An 18,887-nucleotide genomic window follows, 5' to 3' on the forward strand; every position below is an offset into this window, starting at 1 on the left:
AATCCATGCATCAGACACTTTCAAATTAAGTACTTAAATCGCTCCGAAGCTTCATATAGTGTTTCATCCTCCAATTGCCAAAAAGATGTGATGTCATTTCTAAGCTTGACATTCATATTTGGAGAATTATATTGTAACAAAAACCTCTAGCAAAGATTATTCCATGATGTCAGTGTTCCCGACGACAAAGCATTTAACCATGCTATCGCATGATCTCTTAAAAAAATGGAAATAGTTTAAGTCTCAGGGCGTCTTTAGGTACACCCTGTTGTCTAAGCGAGTCATAAACTTTGAGAAAAAGTCTTAAATGCAATATTGGATCTTTAATGGGTAGTCCACCAAACTGTCCTACTATTTGGAACATCTAAAACATTATCGATTTTAATTCAAACTGCTGAGCCTGTATTAGTGGTCTGATTATCCCTAGATTTAGGTCATCCAAAATTTGCACAACATGCTCTCAGATTGGTCTATCTCGGTCATCTATCATCCTACAAATAGGAAGATTAGCATCTTGACCGTTCAGATTATCATCGAGACCAGGATCATTTCCGTTCCTAGCCATTTTTCGTAATTCTTTCTGCCCTCTTCGTAAAGTTCTTTCAATCTCTAGGTTTAAATGATATTCCTTTTTAGCAGGAATGCCTTTTCTCATGCACTGATAGAAAATCTATAGAAATTAAATATAACTAAGTTAAATACACTAATGGAATTAAGTAAAATAACAAAACCAAATTTCACCAAATTGATGATCCTTGGCAACGATGCCAAAAACTTGTCGCGTATGAAATAATAAGCAATTTTTGCAAGTATACACGTCAAATCAAGTAATAAAATGATGATTGAATATCATTCCTACGAGGATTGAATTAAGGCACAAAAGTGGTCAAGTTATTATACTAAAATACGATTAATGCTATGGTAAAGCTATGGTAAGTATGCAGTGGCACTTAAAAGGAATAATGATGTATGCAATATGTAGAATTAATGAATACTTGGAAATGCTATGGCAAAATGAGAGTAGAAATCTAATGGCAATTGTGAGAATTATTATGGGAATATTATGTAAACGATCAAGTAAATAACTAAGAATGATATGGTAAATATACGGTGGCAAATAATAAAAGATATATGATGTTAATTTGAAAGGTCGGGATTACTAAGAATCTACCTTTATTGTAAATAATTCCTTGGCAAAATCATACTCAGTTTACTGCTCAGAAGAGTTTTAAAATGGTCTACTTCTTTCGAGCGCAAAAACCTCAAGTTACCTTGCCTGTGTCTATAGGCATTAATGTGGTACCTTGCACTGTTTTCCTTGTGACAGCCCAAAATTGACCCTAGTCGGGAAGTGGTTTCGGGACCGTTAAACCGAGTCACCGAAATGTTTGAATGTGATATTTATTGTCTAGAATATGTAACTATGAATGTGTGAAAATTTCAAGCTTCGATTTAGTCGATTGCATGTGAATTAAGTCAATAGGACTTATGTGAGAAAATTTTAAAATGTGATAGGTCAATGCGTAAGGACCTATTAGTGCATGTGGGAAAAAGGGGGGACTTGCATGTCAAATTCCCCCTCCTAATAAGTAGTGGCTGGCCATGCTATGGGTGGAAACATGTTGGGAACATGTTGGCCTAGTGAGGTATGTAGGATAAAATATAATAAGAAGTATGGGGAAATAAAGAAATGGAAAAAGGAAAGGATGTGTGTAATTGTTTCTTCCCCTCCCCATTGCCGTGAAAGTAAGAAGGAAAAACAAAAAAAAAAGTGTCCATCTTTCTTCATTTCCCCTTGGCCGAATGTTCTAAGGAAGAAAGAAAAACAAGTTGTGTTTTTTTTGGTTCTTCTTGGCCGGATTGAAAGAAAGAATTGGGGCAAAAACATTCGGTCACTTGAAGCTTGAGAAGGGGAGGGGGGATGGGTGAAGAAAACTAAGTGTTCATCTTTGTTTCTTCTAAGCCGAATGTGAAGGAAGAATAGGGGAGAAACACCACTCGGTCATCCTAGGCTTAAACTAAGGTAAAAAGTTTATGTTAAAATTTGATTTTGGGAATGAATAAAGCTTTCGGCCATAGTAGTCAATAAAGAATATGGCTGTTGTTTCATATTAATTTGGACGAATCATGGTGGATGGGCGTTTGAGCCAAACAAATGATCATATGTATGCATTAGATGCTAAGTAGAAAGAATCGGCTATCATGTTGGATGCTATTGCCGAATATGAACTTGGTTATATTTGAGTAATGTATGTGTTTTGAGTTGACGGCATGAAAAGAAGGCTTAAAATGTGTTATAAACAAATTATATGTTAAACTAAGGTTTGCTAAATTACCATTTTTCCTTGCCGAATATGTGCTTAATTAAAGAAGAGTTTGTGTTGAATGTTTAAATAATTTAGATAATTATTAATCTAAGTCTAAGCTAGGTAAAGTAAATGATTGTGGCTTAATTGTTTTAGGGCAAGTGGCTATTATGGTGAAATGCAAATTCGGTCATGGAATTTAATGTATTTCTTATTGAATTTTGATAAATTTTGTTATAAGAAATATTAAGGATGAAATTGAGTTGGCTATTTAAATGACATTAATTTTTGGTATTAAGTTGAATTGGAAAGTTGATAAATGTGTAAATATGACTTAGGGCTTATATAAGCATTCGGCATTAGCTAAGGAGTGAGAATTTGATAGTTGATGTATATGTAAATGGGTAGTGTTAATTGAATGTGATTTATTTGGTGATAATCGTAGTGGTTAAACTAGTTAAATTATTGATTTAGCTCAAGGAGTTAAAGGAGGTGAATCGAGCAAAGGCAAAGAAAAGGTCATCGAGTAGCCGAGTTGGAACCGTCTTACCCAACATGAGGTAAGTCGTTAAGCATGTAGTTGGTATTATTTCAAATGGTCATAATGTTTATGTATTGATGTTGAATGGAATGAATAAATATACATATATATATGCATGTACGTATGTGATGATGAAATTGTTGAATGAAAAGAGAAGAGGTAAGATGTACTGAGTTGTTGATCTCGGCACTAAACGTGCGGGTATAACCATTTATGACCATGAGATTGGCGCTAAGTACGCGGGATTAAATTGTACAGCACTAAGTGTGCGATTTGACTATGTTGCACTAAGTGTGCGAAACGAATATGATGCACTAAGTGTGCGAATTGACCATGCGGCACTAAGTGTGCGAGTTTGACTATGTAGCACTAAGTGTGCGATTTGATTACGTAGCACTAAGTGTGCGAGTTGATTATATAGCACTGAGTGTGCGGACTCAATATACATTCGTGAATCATTATGGACACTATGTGTGCGACACCATTGAGTCGATCGCGGACAGCGGATCGGGTAAGTGTCCTGAGTACATGGCTAATAGGTGCTATGCTTATACTTGGTGTTGAGCCCGGTAAGTTTGAACCTATGTGACAAATATACTTGAAGTCACGTACATAAAATTTATCGTAGGATGGGTGAAAGGCCGTTTAGTCGTTTGATTGTAACGAAAATAAATTGATTTATGAAAATGCTTCAATGTCCTATTGATGAGTATATGGAATGTGAATGCATGAATTGATATGAAATTGAATCGATAGGTGGGAGGAACTACGGTATGGATGGAGTAAATTGTCTCGTTCCATTTTGTTTCCTCTTGTGATAATGTTATTGATGGATGGTAGTACATTGCTTATGACTTACTGAGTTATAAACTCACTCGGTGTTTCCTTGTCACCCATTATAGGTTGCTTGGACTCATCTATTTTTGCGGGGTCAGGTCGTCATCGAAGTCATCACACCGGATAGCAAGTTTTGGTACTTTCTTCTTAGTTGGCTTAGAAGAACATTTTGGCATGTATAAGCTATTACGTTGTGTTTGAACTTTGGCATGTAAACTTTAAGCCATGCGAAAATGGCACGAATGTTCGATTGAGTTGGATCAAGGGTAGGCATGAAATGGACCTAGTTACTTTCGTAACAGATGCTGGCAGCAGCAGTGTCATGAGATTGAAAAATCACTAAAAATAGTAGGAGTGGAATTAATTGATGAATAAATTATGTAATCGAAGCTCGATGAGTCTGTTTTCATGAGGAAGTAACGAAAAGATCATATGGGCAGTATATTAAGAGATAATCAGATTTTTGTGGGACAGGGCCAGAACGGTTTCTGGATTCCCTGCTCCGACTTTGGAAATTCATTATAAATTAACCAGAGATAATTAGGGGTCGTACCATATATGTATAGATTCCTCTCTGAGTCTGGTTTTCATAGAAACAAACGGCATCAGTATTGATGCCCCGTGCAGGGAGATATTCAAGTCGTAATGGGTAAAGGTCAGTGTAGTCGACCCCTGCAACATGGGAGACTTTGACTAATAAACTGTACTAATTGGCCCGACCAAAAATTCTAGAAAAAAATACATAGATGGGCACATGAGTCTAGTTTCTGGAAAAATTTACAAAACTGATTTTTGAGTTACGAAACTCAAGATATGATTTTTAAAACGACTAGTACACAGATTGGGCAGTGTCTGGAAAATAAATTTTATAAGGGGTTAAAGTCAGTTAACACCTCGTGTTCGACTCCGGTGTCGGTTTCGGGTTCGGGGTGTTACATTCCTTCTGTATGAACGCTGCTCTATGTCTAGTGTCTACTGCAAGCATCAGTCGAGTACTAGTCATATCATTCAATTTCAATCCAACTAATCCAACCTTTTCAAAATTAGATTTAGTTTATTGGCATGTTGAACAGTCATCTATGTCTAGGGATTGCACGCATACAATTTAAAATAAAACAATTGAATGAAACAGTAAATTGATTTGGATCTATGCTTCAACCATTAAAAAAAATAAAAGTTTCATAATGTAATCCCAACCCTATGAGATTTAGCTCATGGGTTGGCAAAAAAATTTTAAAACCAAAATATCATCCAACATTATTTTTATCAAATCAATTCATGGAGGAACAAAGTAAGAAATACAAAAGAACTTTGGGAAGACAGTTTTTGCATGTCTAGTTCATACTCCACCGACATAGTGTCTTGCAGTGGCTGAGAGGGACTGCCATCATCTTCCTTTTTCCGTCTTGCTCAGCCACTACCCTTTATTTTTGCCTAAGGCTCTCCACACTCTTGTTGTTTTTCCCCTCTTTGTTCGCTCTTTAGGGTTTCCTCCTTTGGGTTTTTATAAGCTTTTTTTCCTAGGGTAAATCTAGCAACCCAAGATTATCTTCTCTTTTTTTTAAAAAAATTCTTTTTTTCAATAGCTTAAGATTATCTTCTCCTCTTTTTAGGCATATTTTTTTGGTACAAGTACGGTTGGGTTAAAACTGGTGTGCGTTGAGTGTTGGCTCAGTATTCTTGGAATTGCCACAGGATTCGTGCTGACAAAATGTCCAACCTTTTGCCCCGACAAACCTCCACTCCTTTATTTCTCATTCCTCAACCTAAACCTGCCAAACCACTAGACACAGCCTTACCATAAGCAATTAAAAGTACCGAATATTTCAACTTAGTCCATGCTCCTAATGCAATGATAAAAAATACTAATGAAATGTCTTAAAATGCAACTAATTGTACCTAAGTACAATCAATTGGCTAGGTCTAAAGGCATGAAATATAACTCTTTTCAAAAGCTATCAATAAGCTTAAATATTTCATCAAATAGAAGGTATTAATTTTAATATCAAGTATTGATACTTCATAGAAATCTCATAACAGAATAGTCTTATAAAAAATGAGTTCTTTGTACAAAACATTTCCAAAATACATTTAAATGTCACCCCCATGAGTCATGCATAATACAGAACAAATCATTCGTCTCAAAATAGTAGCAACACTCTGGTGTAGTCCTTCAAACAAAGTCCTCCTTCAATTAACAAGCATGAGACGGAAAAGGTAACAAGGCGAGTTCATACAAACTTAGTGAGTTCCAAAGAGAAATCATACATAAAATTACTTACAACTCAATTGAATCTTCCAAAGGAACTGGCACACATTAACATAGTACACCCAATGGCGTATACATAACACAGATAGACTCAGTATGCCAACTTACTTATCACATGGCGTATATTGTATGCCAATTTAACATAACTCAGAGAACTTACCTTCATACCAGCCACGTACGCAAAATTCAAAATCAGATGCATATCATTCAGTCTCAGTCATATACATTTTACCCTTAAATCCTCATATAATTTTCATTTAAAATAGCATATTTTATCTTGATTTGCCGTTTTGGTTTGCAATATAGCTGCCCTACTGGAGGCTACACAACATATCTCATCATGTCCATCTCCATCACCATATATCATATCATATCATATCATATCATATCATATCATATCATATCATATCATATCATATCATATCATATCATATCATATCATAAATATCAGAAGCAGATGACAGTGGATTAAGCATGAAGAATGATGCTTACATCATAACACAAACATACTGAACTCAGATTGACAATACTAGAGAACCATTATCCATACTAAGAAGAGGTCTTTTGCCTTACATGAATTATAAAATAAAGAAACTACAACATATGGAAATAAGAAGGAACTCACCAAAAACTCTAGCAAAATCTACAAAGTAGGTCTTTTGCTTTTATCGCTTGGACCTTCAGTAGCTTCTTGAGTAGTGAGCTAGTAGTAATGTAAAAGTTAACTAAATAGTGCAACCTACTTCGAAGAGGTTTTCTGAACTTAGGTTTTCAAAGAGTTTGAGAGGAAATTAAGAAGAAAACGAAGAAGACGCAGAGGTGTTCAGAAAGACCACCGTTATCCTTATATACTTAAACATAAAGACAAGGATTAGTGGAAGAATTAGATAATTCCACTAACACTCTTGATTCATGTGATTAAGCTCTTAACATAATTTAAGTCTTTTCATCTATAGTAGTTTAGTTTTGTTCTAACTAAATCTCAACTTAACTAACCAAATCACCATACAAAAATATTAAACAAATCTAATCAACTACGAACTTGATGAGTTCACCCAAAGCATTTGAGGTGGCGGATACTTAATAGATGAGTCCGCCAAACCATAGATCTCACCAAAACCAAGAGTTCGCCAAATGGTGCAATATACATAATTCTATACTTAGCCAAAACAAACACTTTGCTTACTCATATCTATCATTATTTTACCAACTATATGTTAATAGTACTCAAATACAAAGAATTCATTGGGTGAGCTGTTATAGCCTCAATGGTGTGTTCACCTCCTTTTTGCTAGTCTTTTGAAAAGAGTAGAAATGACCACGCCTAATTCTTGAAAAAGAGAAAATCATTGGATTCCTTCCGTCTTTTCTGACAATCTTTTCATGGGAACTAAATGAGTGGGAATGTCGAATTCAAGGATGACACTGGTAAGTTTACATAAACAAAAGGAGTTGTGAGATTCACATTGAAAAGACCCACAACAGTGGGTATACTTAGCCGTGAGTTCAAAATTGAACAAGGTAGACCTTTGTGTCAGGTTTGAACGGAGATTAAATGAGGAAGTTGAGCAAGTATGCTTGGATGCCAGGCTTGGTATGTTTCATATATTCTTCAAGGGCTTAGAGACTCGCTATTTTGCAACTGCACATTTTCATTAAGCGCAACTTTCGAAAGCCAATACCATCTTTTAACTCTTTTTTTCAATAAACCTTTTAAGGTTTGAATTTAGACCTCCAAGCCAGGAAAGAAAATGTAAACCCATAACTTTGGCAGATGAATTTTTTCGAGGTCTTGAAAGTTAGACACGCGATTTGCCAGAATAGGTGACCCTCTCAAATTCAGCCCACTTAGCTTCACTTCCACTTTAAAGGGTCTATCCAAAGATTTCCACACCACCCCCGTTAATGATTGTGAGGAAACCGCCGAGTCTACCAAGAAAGTGCGGACAAAATGGGCTTACAAGGGAGTTTGGGTGGCATCATGGAATGATATCAAATTGATCACTAGAGCGACACCGTGATGATGGTTAATCAACTCTGTGGATTGACATCATGATAACGGTATACAGGTCGTTCGAGGCAACATCTCGAAAGAGGTTTATTGATTTCTAAAAATCGAGAGTAGCTAGGGAACTCCATTCTAGTAGCATAATCGGACAAAAAAAGAGGATAGAAAGAATTAAAGTGAGGGGTAATAGGTGAGCTAGTCAAGCTAAAGGTCTGTGAAATTTTGAACTTCCCTCTTAGCGTTCTAGTTTATTTATAACCAAAAGCGTGCATAGGAATTTATGGAAATTTAAAGAATGGTAAGGAATCTTGCAGGTTCGACAATGCATGAAGGACACCTGTTGGAATCGAAAGAAGAAAAATCTTTTAATATTCTCGAGGTGGGGATATCTTCCAAATGTTACCCATTAGTATGCAACCCTTAAGTAAGAAGAGCAAGTTCTAACTCTTTCCAACAACAACTCTTTTTGAGAATGACTGTTAAGCCATTGTTACCATTGAAATAGAACTCTGAAATCAGAGTGGTAGTTTTGGTACTTCACCAAGGTAGTAGTAAAATTATTTCATAAGCGAGCTTAGTCGCCTTGTGACAGGAAGGAATTAACCCACTAGATGGGCGAAGTTAACGCATAAGCTACCACAAAATCTAAGGCTTTCATTGTTCGTAAATTTGGGAAACTGGAGTTAAGAATTTTTAGAACTTTTTAGAGGGTTCTACATGTTTCTAGAAATATAGTTTTTCAGCTGAAATGTTAGGTTTAACTTATGACTTCGGTTGTAATGCTTAGCTGCCAGGAGAATGGAAGCTCTAATGTTCACAAAAACTAACCTAAGGATGCAAAGAAGCATCATGTGAGTTTCTATACTCAATTCCTGGGATGCTTAGCTGGCACGAGTCTATGTTAAGTTCAAAGAGAGTTCTGTGATGATGTATGGTCTCTTCTGATTGAAAATGCCTTTCATGTATAAGCTTGTGTAGGTATATGAGTATCCATAATTGTATTATGATATGCATGAAATGGTTATGATTTCATGCCTAAAAAGTAGCGTACTCCATGTTAATATGTTTATGAAATGTATGTATTACATGTTTATAATGGTAGAGTACGGAGGGAAAATTATTGATAGGTTAGTTGAAATTAGGATTTGGCATTGTGGAGTATTGGGTGGATGGTTTGGGAAATGGAGTTTCAATTTATTGCAAATTTGGAATTGCTGGGTCCAATCTATGATGTGCAATGCTTTGGGCCTTGCGGAGGGGACATTATGGTGTTCGAGCATCAATGATAGAACTGAGGCAAAATAGATGTGCTATAATGGGGAAATGATGTATAATACCATAGCTCGACTATGGCAACATAAAAAGTCTGTTAGGACATTAAACATGGGGTATAATGTGTAAGACCATAGCTCGACTATGGCAACATAGAGAGTATGTCAGTATATTAAACATGAGGTATAATGTGTAACACCATAGCTCGACTATGGAAACATAGAGAGTTTGCCAATACATTAATCATGAGGTATAATGTGTAAAACCCTAGCTCGGCTATGGCAACATAAAGAGTATAGTAGGACATTTAATATGGGATATGATATGTAAGACCATAGCTCGACTATGGCAATGTAAAGAGTCCATGACATTAAACATGGGATATGATATGTAAAACCATAGCTCGATTATGGCAACATAGAGAATCCACTAGGACATTAAACATGGGGTATGATGTGTAAGACCATAGCTTGGCTATGATAACATATAGAGTCTGCCAAGAAATAAATGCGGGATAGTCCATCGGGATAGTAAAAATGGGGTTTTTCGCTTGGACGATAATCATGGAAAATTACACAAATAAGGGAAAATAGTTAGAGGAAAATGCAAGTGTTGACTAGCGATAGCTAGCTAGTAGGTTTGAAGAATCCGCTGAAAAAGGAAAAAGTAACAGAAATGAGAAAAGTCTACCAAAATTGTAAACATGTAAGCGAGTAGGGTATATGGTGGTAACCCAACAAGAATCAGCTATGGGAATGATGTGACGGTAATTCCTTGTATATTGGCAAATGAAAGAGGATTTGTCTGAGGATCGTAGATAAAGATCTGCCATTAAGAACCACTAGAAAGTGCTCAAGAAAACTCTACAAGTTAGAAGGAGGTCTTGGAAGAGTAATGAGAGATTCATTCCCAATATAAGGCTTCGTTCAAACCATAGTTTATTTATACGGGGAGCTTCAATCGTATATACTCCGGGTGGTCTAATCTGTAAAGAGTGGTTAGTTGGAACCTATTGATAGAAAGAAGTACTAATAAGAATTATTTAAGTGACAGTTATGTCTGTCAAGACTATTCCTCTTTGAGGAGAATCTATTGCGTGTATACCCACCATAGAGTTAGTTCCATAAGGAACTATCATATAAGAGAGATTATAAACTCAAATGGTCACTCAGATAATAGTCTACTGGATCCTATAGGCCAAACCGGTCCACTGCACACAGGCATGGTACATCTTAAAGAGTAAGGTATCACGAATAGGGCGAATTACAATAGAGTAATCCAAACAACACTTCAACTCGATTGTAAGGTAGAAGTAGAAAAGATGAAATAGGATTACGTCTTGCAATGTGGTGTGGATTTTAACAAGGGGCCTTAGGAGTGGAATGTCGGTAAATATGCCAGAATTATTATGAGATAAGAGAATTAGCTAAAGGGTACCATGTAATGGGAGTTATATTAAGGATAGAGTGTACAACCGGACTTACATTCAAGGATGACGATGTAGGCAATAACTCACTAAGTTACGAAATTATGGGTTTACGAGTAAGGTTAAAAGTAAATGGTTGTTAATTACCAGAAATGTGTGGAAAAAAGGAAAAAAGGTAAAATGTGCAAGGTAAAAAGTAAGAATCCGTAAGTATGACGAAGCATCTAGAAATCGCCAACCTAACCGACTGGTCATAAGCATGACCAAGTAATGACCATTTAGTGATTTATCTACCAACAAAGAAATGTGGAAGTCGTACTGAAGTTCACCACTCCAGATAAAGCACGAATGTCTAAGTAAAAGATGGAGTTAGCATGTTTGTTTCCGTTTTAGTTAATATCTCAGCAGGATGGGGGCTTAGTTATATATTTGCAAAAAAACTCACTAAGTTCTTTTGAACTTAAAGGATTTTTGGTCTATGTTTGTAGGACTCATTGGGTGAATAAGGAACTTGAGGAAGGGCCAAGCCAGACCTTGTAAAACCAAGGAACATCGTCAATAATATGTCATGCATAAAAAAATGGGTACCTTCAAAGGCTTCGCCTCAGGGTTAGATATATTGTAATTAAGTAGTTTTCTTAGAATTTAAATTTTCAAGGTAGCCAAATTATGTTTGATTTAAGGTTCATGTTGTAAGAAGTATTTGTAATAAAGTAATAAAATCTTTTGGCAAATTTTCTGATTAAAGTTTGATGTTAGTCCAAATCGGTTCAATTATGACACTCCATACCTAGACTCGGCGATCGGGTCGAGTAAAGGCATTACAACTCGTATACTTTGATGTAAATGAAAGCTTGAGTTCAAATATATAAGGAACCGAAAGTTGGTATGTTGGGTATACGACTTCTGCAATATGTAACATCTTCTATGAAAATGGAATTAACAACCCAATAAAGGGTAAATGATATCCTTTAATTGGAATTACATGATAGATAAAACGTAAACATAACCATGGTTCATTTGTAGTTTTTATAATGATTTAGTTACTATGTGATAGTAATTGACTTTTCGTGTAGGAAGATGGAATGATTACCATGAGATAAAATAGGATCATATTGGGAGAACAAATCGATCCAAAAATATTAAAGATATCCTAAAATGGTAACACACTTATGACAAGGTTATTGGACAAGCACTTATTAAGTAGCTGCAACAGTTCATTTTTTAGTGGTGTCAGAAACGGTGGTTTTTGAACCCCATTTCCAATGTTCAAGTGTATAAATATTATTATGTAATATTTAAGAGATTAGAATAAAAATATATTAAAGTTTGGTCGTTTAATTTTATCGAATTGATAGTTAATTATGGTATAGAAACTAAATTGTAAAAGTTCACTACTATAGATTTTTAAATTGGCCAAAGGCTTAAGGACTTATAAAGTAATTAAAACAGTGTGCAAAATGGAAAATAAGCCATTTTAGAATTATAGTGGAGGGTTTGGTAGGATACTTTGTTAAAATAATGGTCAAATTATAATTATATTAATATATGTATAAAATATAAGTAATAAAACAAATAAGTAATGATGGAATGAAAGAGAAAAAACATTTTTTTCTGTCTTTTCCACCGAAACCACCATTGGAGAAATAAAGTTTTGAAGCTTTTTGGCCCTTAATTAAGTATTTCAATTTTGTTCTTTTTTTTTGTATTTTTTATGTTTTTTAGGTCATAGAAGCTTAATTTACCTAGCCCACGTACCAATTTGTAAAACTATTAAAGTTTTTACAAGTTTTCATTGGTGAATTCTTGATGAAATTGGTGTTAAATAGTAAGAGTTTAAGCTTAGATGTGAAAAAGGGACTAGATTGTGAAGTGTAATTGCTCCTTTTTGAACATAAGGACTAAAGTCTTTAAATTTCGAAATTGATGTGAAAATTCTATAATTATAGATATTAGAGGGTCATAGAAGGATGTAATAGAGACCGGTTTCGAAATCGAAGCTTAAATTTGAAAGATATTGCAATTTTGGTTTTAGGGACTAAATTGATAAAGTACAAAATTTTAGGGGCATTCAAAAAATAAAAATTGAACTGATTAATACTTAAAATAAGATGTTATAAAATGTTTGGAATTGATAAAGTGAATTGAGTAATTGTATAAATCGAAAATTGGATCAAATCAGAAATAATCGAGGAAAAAACAAAATTGTTGAATAGTCCTTGAAGTTCCAAATTAATTACTTATTTTTTCAGGTAAGTTCATATGGTATGAATTTTATTTAAATTTTTTATATATTTTTTAATTATGATTTTGTTTACGTTGGATAGTAATTTGAATTGTTTGTAATTTTGTACAAAATGTGAGATATGGACTAAATTGTAAAGAAATGATAAATTGACTGATAAATAGAATATAATGAATTGCAATTTGAGATTGATTAGTTGAATTGAATTGGTATGTAAATTTTTCATTTTTTAGATGGAGGACTAAATTTAATAGAGCTAAAAATAGTGAAATTCGATGAAATTGTGGAATTGACTTTGAATTGGGTTGAAATACAATTTACTATGTGATGAATTGATAATTTGAACAATGAATTGAATTGATGAGATGCAAATTAAACAAAACGATGATTGAATAAGTTGTTACCCTATTAATTGTTCAAGCAGAGTCAGATATAGTTGGCATGCCATAGGATATATCGATTAGGGGTTGCTTCAACTACATGTCGATAACTGTTGGGCACAACTTGTACTTTGGTTATACCAATGAGTGTTGGGAACAAAATATGTACTTCAGATTTTCTGATGAGGTGCTGGGAGCCAAATTTGGTGTGTTAGTTGGATGTGTGTATCCATCCAAGTCCGAGTTAGGTTAAGAAGGATATAAAATGTAAAGTTGATAATGGTATATAAACTGAATTGATATTGTAAAATAATGCTTAAAAGAAGAGTTATAATATATGAATTTCGAAAGTATATGAATGATTATACAAACTAGCTATGCATGTCTAGACGACGATATGAGAACGTGATGAACCAATTGATTAGATTCGAAAAATTATATGAATTAGATATTGATTTTATTAAGTGTTGCTTGATTTTGAAAATGACATTGAAATGTTGATTATAAGTGAATTGGACTGTTATATGTTTGAATTACTATATGATACAATATATATTGAACTCACCTTATTGATATATGGTTGTAATGTTTAGGCAAACTTGTCAAGCTAGTAGCTTATAGTATTAATTTGTAAATTGAGGTAAGTTGTTGTTTAATGCCTATGCACTTACTAAGCATTCAATATGCTTACCCTGTTGTTTTCTTTTTCCATGTAGATTGCCAACTTGTGGAACATGTCAAGTGGATCATCGAGAAGCTCACACTATCCCATTATTAATTCGGTAGTCTTTTAAACGTTTTAAAGTCTAGTTATGTGGCACGCACATAGGTGTTTATATATGTTTTAACTTGATAGTTTGGTTTGAACTTTGGCTAATGTTTGATTTCGGGAAAGCTGATGTTTACATATATATCTTTGTATCTTTAAGTAATGCAATAAGCTGTATATATGGCACTTAAATGATAAATTTGAGTGTGAAATGGTATGCTAAATTGATTTACATATTTGAGAACGAAACATCATAGAAAAGAAGATAATATTGAATGATTAGGTGAATGGTTGAATAGGTTGAAATTGTACAAGTTAAATTGGTATTTTTTGAAGCCTATTGTGTTATATTGGATTGGTTGATTACAAATCGGATAAATTCTAACACCCTCACCTAGTTCGGTCATCGGACCCGAGCTACAGGATGCTACAAAAATTAACGAAGTAACTCATATTCATAAATATTATTAAACTTAAAAGAAACAACAAACTTTTAATACATTCACATTTCAAATAATTCACAATCAAAATTGAGTCTCAAACGAGCTTACGAAAGCTCTTATATAAACTCGGGAACAAATAAGGACTTATTTGAAAACTTAGCAAAACGTGAGAAAGTTTTGCAAACAGGGGTCACAGGGCTGTGTAGCCAGGCCATGTAACTCAGTAAGACTGTGTGGACAAAAAATGCAAAGAACTCAACAAAAGTCACATGACTATGTATGGGGGCCGTGTAACTAACTGGAATCGTGTGCACAACAATAATGACCATATGAACAATACTCACATGAGCGTGTGGCCAACCCGTATGACATTCGGGAACCAAGTGGACCACTAAAAACCTTACCACAATGATCAGATGGTTGTGTCATCCTCTAGTGTGGAGACATACGGCCGTGTACCAGACTATGTGTAACAAAAATGAACCTTTAGATGCAAGTTACCTTTTTCATCCATTCCAAATCTTATACAATGCTACTAACCAATATTATAACTACTCAAAACATCCCAAAGCACACCATAAAAATAATCTTAACCCACTAACCAATATGCCTCAATGGAACCTTTCCATACCAAAGCTTTTCCAACTATAGCACAAAATCTGCCAAAACCTAGCGTTCAAAATACTTCAATTCCATATCTCAAAATGAATCATTCAAATATTTCCATACTAACTAAACACACCAAGCATATACAATTCAAACTTCATTTTAGTCTAGCCATTTAAAACCTTATTCATGCTATCAAGTTAAGGCATACACAAGTTCCATATCATTTCCAACATAAGGAGTCGCCACTTAACCATTTAAGCAGGAGCAAAGCATCATATAACACATACACTTACATGGCTTAACCAGCCCAAATTCCCAGCAAGAGAACCATCTCTTAAACATTAAATCCTACATATGTACAACTATTCATTTACACCAATTTACATGCCACTTATAACCGGACCAAAATGAACAGAAGTCTACCAATTAATTAGTTGGATAGTGTGAGCTCCAATGGGATCCAACCGATTGCACAGTTTTCGACAATCTACAAGAAGGAAAACAGAACAAAGGTAAGCATACTTAATGCTTAGTAAGTTGGTACAGAAATTAACTCAACTTACTCGGACATTAACATAACTTATGAATTGAACACATATATAAATGTAAATACGAAACATGGTATTCCTTAACCACCTATGCAATTTCAGCATCCATCAAAGTTAGTTCAACTTCACAAATTAAGTATAGAGCATAATTCATGCCATTGTATCACAAACATATTAAACATACTTGTCACATGTAATCATATTCATATCAAAATTAAACCATTCTTCTATTTCCATAGCATATACCATGTTTTCGCCCGAAGAACTACAACGAAATAACTGCGGATACTCAAGATAGAGTTGCTCACACGAACTGTGAGTATAAGTGCTCACACTAGCTATGAAAATGGGCTTGCTCACATGAGCTGTGCGTTAGGATGGTAACTTTACTCGATGCTTCTCACACGAGTTGTGAAGGATTCGCAATACATGCTAGACCTTAACCATCGATAAAACATCTAAGATCAGTACCCGATACCTTATACACCCTAATAACATGTCATTTGTATCCTAGTAATTCACTAAGTTCGAACAGGCTTCAATTATATCCATACCATTCGATCCTTTAAACATTGTTGCGTACATATAAATTCCATTGTATACATTGTCATTTTCAATCACAGTCATCAACTATACTATACTTTACAATTTAGTCCCTCAATCAAACTTATTATTTCATAGCAAATTTAACTACAAGTTATATATATATACTATATTAGAAAGGCAATTATAAATCAGATTAAGTGTTATACGAACTTACCTAATCAAAATGGCAACAAAAACAACACCAATGACTAATCTGCAAGCTTTCCTTTTCTGCGTTTATCTTCTAGTTGTTTTAATTCTTGATCTATATAATAATTTAATTCAATTATTAACTTCAAATGCTTTAATTAACATTTTACAATATTTCCCTAAACTTTTACATTTTATTCAATTTAATATCTAAAACCAAAACTATCACATCTTTTATATTTAAGCCCCATTTTTCAAACTGTTTCAAATTCCATCCTGTTATAACCCTCTAGAATTGAAAATTATAGAAATTTCATAAAAAAATTCAACACAATTGCAATTTAGTCTTTAAACTCAAAATTAACAAAAATCCAATTAACAATTTAGTCCTACTTAATATCTAAACTCAACATGCAACCATTTATCACTAAAAACTTCAAAAACAATCAAAGGTAACTTTTCAAAATGTTAACAATTTTGTGAAATATTCCCTGGACTAGCTAAATCAAGCTTTTGGGATCTCAAAAACATAAAAATTATAAGAAATACATAAATCAAACTCACCAAATAAGAGCTTGAAGCTTGTCGAACCCTATGGTTTCATAGAAATAGAAAAATGGTGGAGGATGAAGAAGAAAAAAGAATATTTCTCTTTCCTTCCATATTGTTTCTTTTATGTTATAATTTTTAACTTAATTTTTATGTTAATTTAACCTTTAAAATTCACTTAAACCGTCCACTATTAAACCAAATGATATAATTGCCATATAAAACCTCTAAAAAATCTAATTAAACCTTTTAGTTAATAAAAATTAAGTAGAAATATAGGTTTACAATTTTTTACAATTTAGTCCCTATACATTAATTAAACATTCAATCTATAAAATTACCGAACTAAAATTTAATATAAAACTATAATAGACTCTTATATATTATACAAAAATATTTATTGACTCAATTGTCAAAAAACGAGGTTCTAGAAACACTATTTCTAGTCCCATTGAAAACGGGCTATTACATAAATGCAATTGATCGCCTCCAGACATACTAATGTCCAAAGTGTTAATACTACAATAAAATATAGAAATATGAGGTGGTATCCGCAAGTATACAGGTTGAGTTGTAATATAGTTTTACAACAATGTGAGTACTTCGAGGATTGTACCCAAGGGAGACGAGTGTTAGATCAATTCTTACCTAAACACTAAATCATAAAAGAAATAAACTTCAAGAGATAGAAAATGAGAATGAATCAAATATTGATTATGGGTGATTAGCTCACTTCGGTAATCCTTATCAACTATCGTTTCGGGTTCCTCGTCAATCAACTAGCCATTACCCTAGTAGGACTTTCAATCTTCCACTAACATAACGAGTCAGTAAGGACTACTTATCTTCTAATTTCACAATCCAGAATTTTTTGGGGTGAAGGTGTTCACGGATGGGCTATACCAATTTTGGGTTAATTCCCACCTTGATGACTTTTTGAGGTTGTCAAGTCTAGGGTTTGTTTCATGTTCTTCCTTTCCCAAATAGCTGATCCATTGAGTAACCTTACAAAACAGTCAATAGATCATACCTCTACTCGCTAATTCCCCATAGAGGGATTAGTTCCTCATGGTTTTCATACACAATATAGAATCAATATAAAGAGAAAGCATGCTAATTTAATCGATAGTATACAGTATATGAAATAGCCTAATTGCATTGAGATTAATCATGAATCCAAAAAGTTTGAATTCTTTCCATAGTTTTGATCTCTTGAGAACAACGAAGAACAACTTAAATAAATTCTAAAACCTAAAAAAAAAAGAAGCTAAACTAGATTTATTAAATAAAATCTAGGCTAAGTGAATGATGTCCTTTATGTGTGACAAAGAAGCCAACTTATAGATCTCTAGTCGTCGTCATCCTTAACCCTAGGTTAGCTGACATTCTCATGCTTTAAGTTTGATTGTGCCGACCAAAATGCCCTCTAGCTCATTTTTTATTCTGTCTAGAGTCAATGTCGTAACACGCCAGGACCTGTGTCACGACATAGCAGTCAGTGTACTTCTCTTGGGATATCTTCAGGGGCATGTTGCGACACCATTATTCTGTGTCGCGACATCGAAGGTAGTTTCGTGAATTTTCCATTATGTTCCCTATGTTGCGATATCGAGCCATCCGTATTGCAAAATAGTGACCAGTATTGATTTATTACTCCTTCTAATGGTCTCCTGTACACTTATAGAGGTCATTAGCTCACCCTTAGGCCTCATTCGACCCCTAAGGTCAATAAAAGAGTCAATTTCAACATTTTATTAACTTAAAAAGAAACTTAAGAAAAATTAATGAAAAAACTTAATGAAAACTTAATGAAATTAGTTTAGTTTGGTACATTGAATTGCAACAGATCAGTAATGTTATGGTATGTTTTTTTGTATGCTTTAATACAGGAAAGGTTGTACAAATATGCACCAAATAAGATATTTGAAAGGTAGACATAAAATAGGTACC

The 18,887-nt window shown here is 34.0% G+C and overlaps 1 non-coding gene across 1 annotated transcript; it reads left to right on the plus strand.

Moving 5' to 3' along the window:
• LOC121215061 (small nucleolar RNA R71) lies at positions 1-107 on the plus strand. The gene has a single exon (XR_005910797.1). It is a non-coding gene; the product is annotated as a small nucleolar RNA R71 (small nucleolar RNA).
• The last annotated feature ends 18,780 nt before the right edge of the window (positions 108-18,887 follow it).

This window comes from Gossypium hirsutum, chromosome D02 (assembly GCF_007990345.1).
Source record: "Gossypium hirsutum isolate 1008001.06 chromosome D02, Gossypium_hirsutum_v2.1, whole genome shotgun sequence".
NCBI lineage: Eukaryota > Viridiplantae > Streptophyta > Magnoliopsida > Malvales > Malvaceae > Gossypium > Gossypium hirsutum.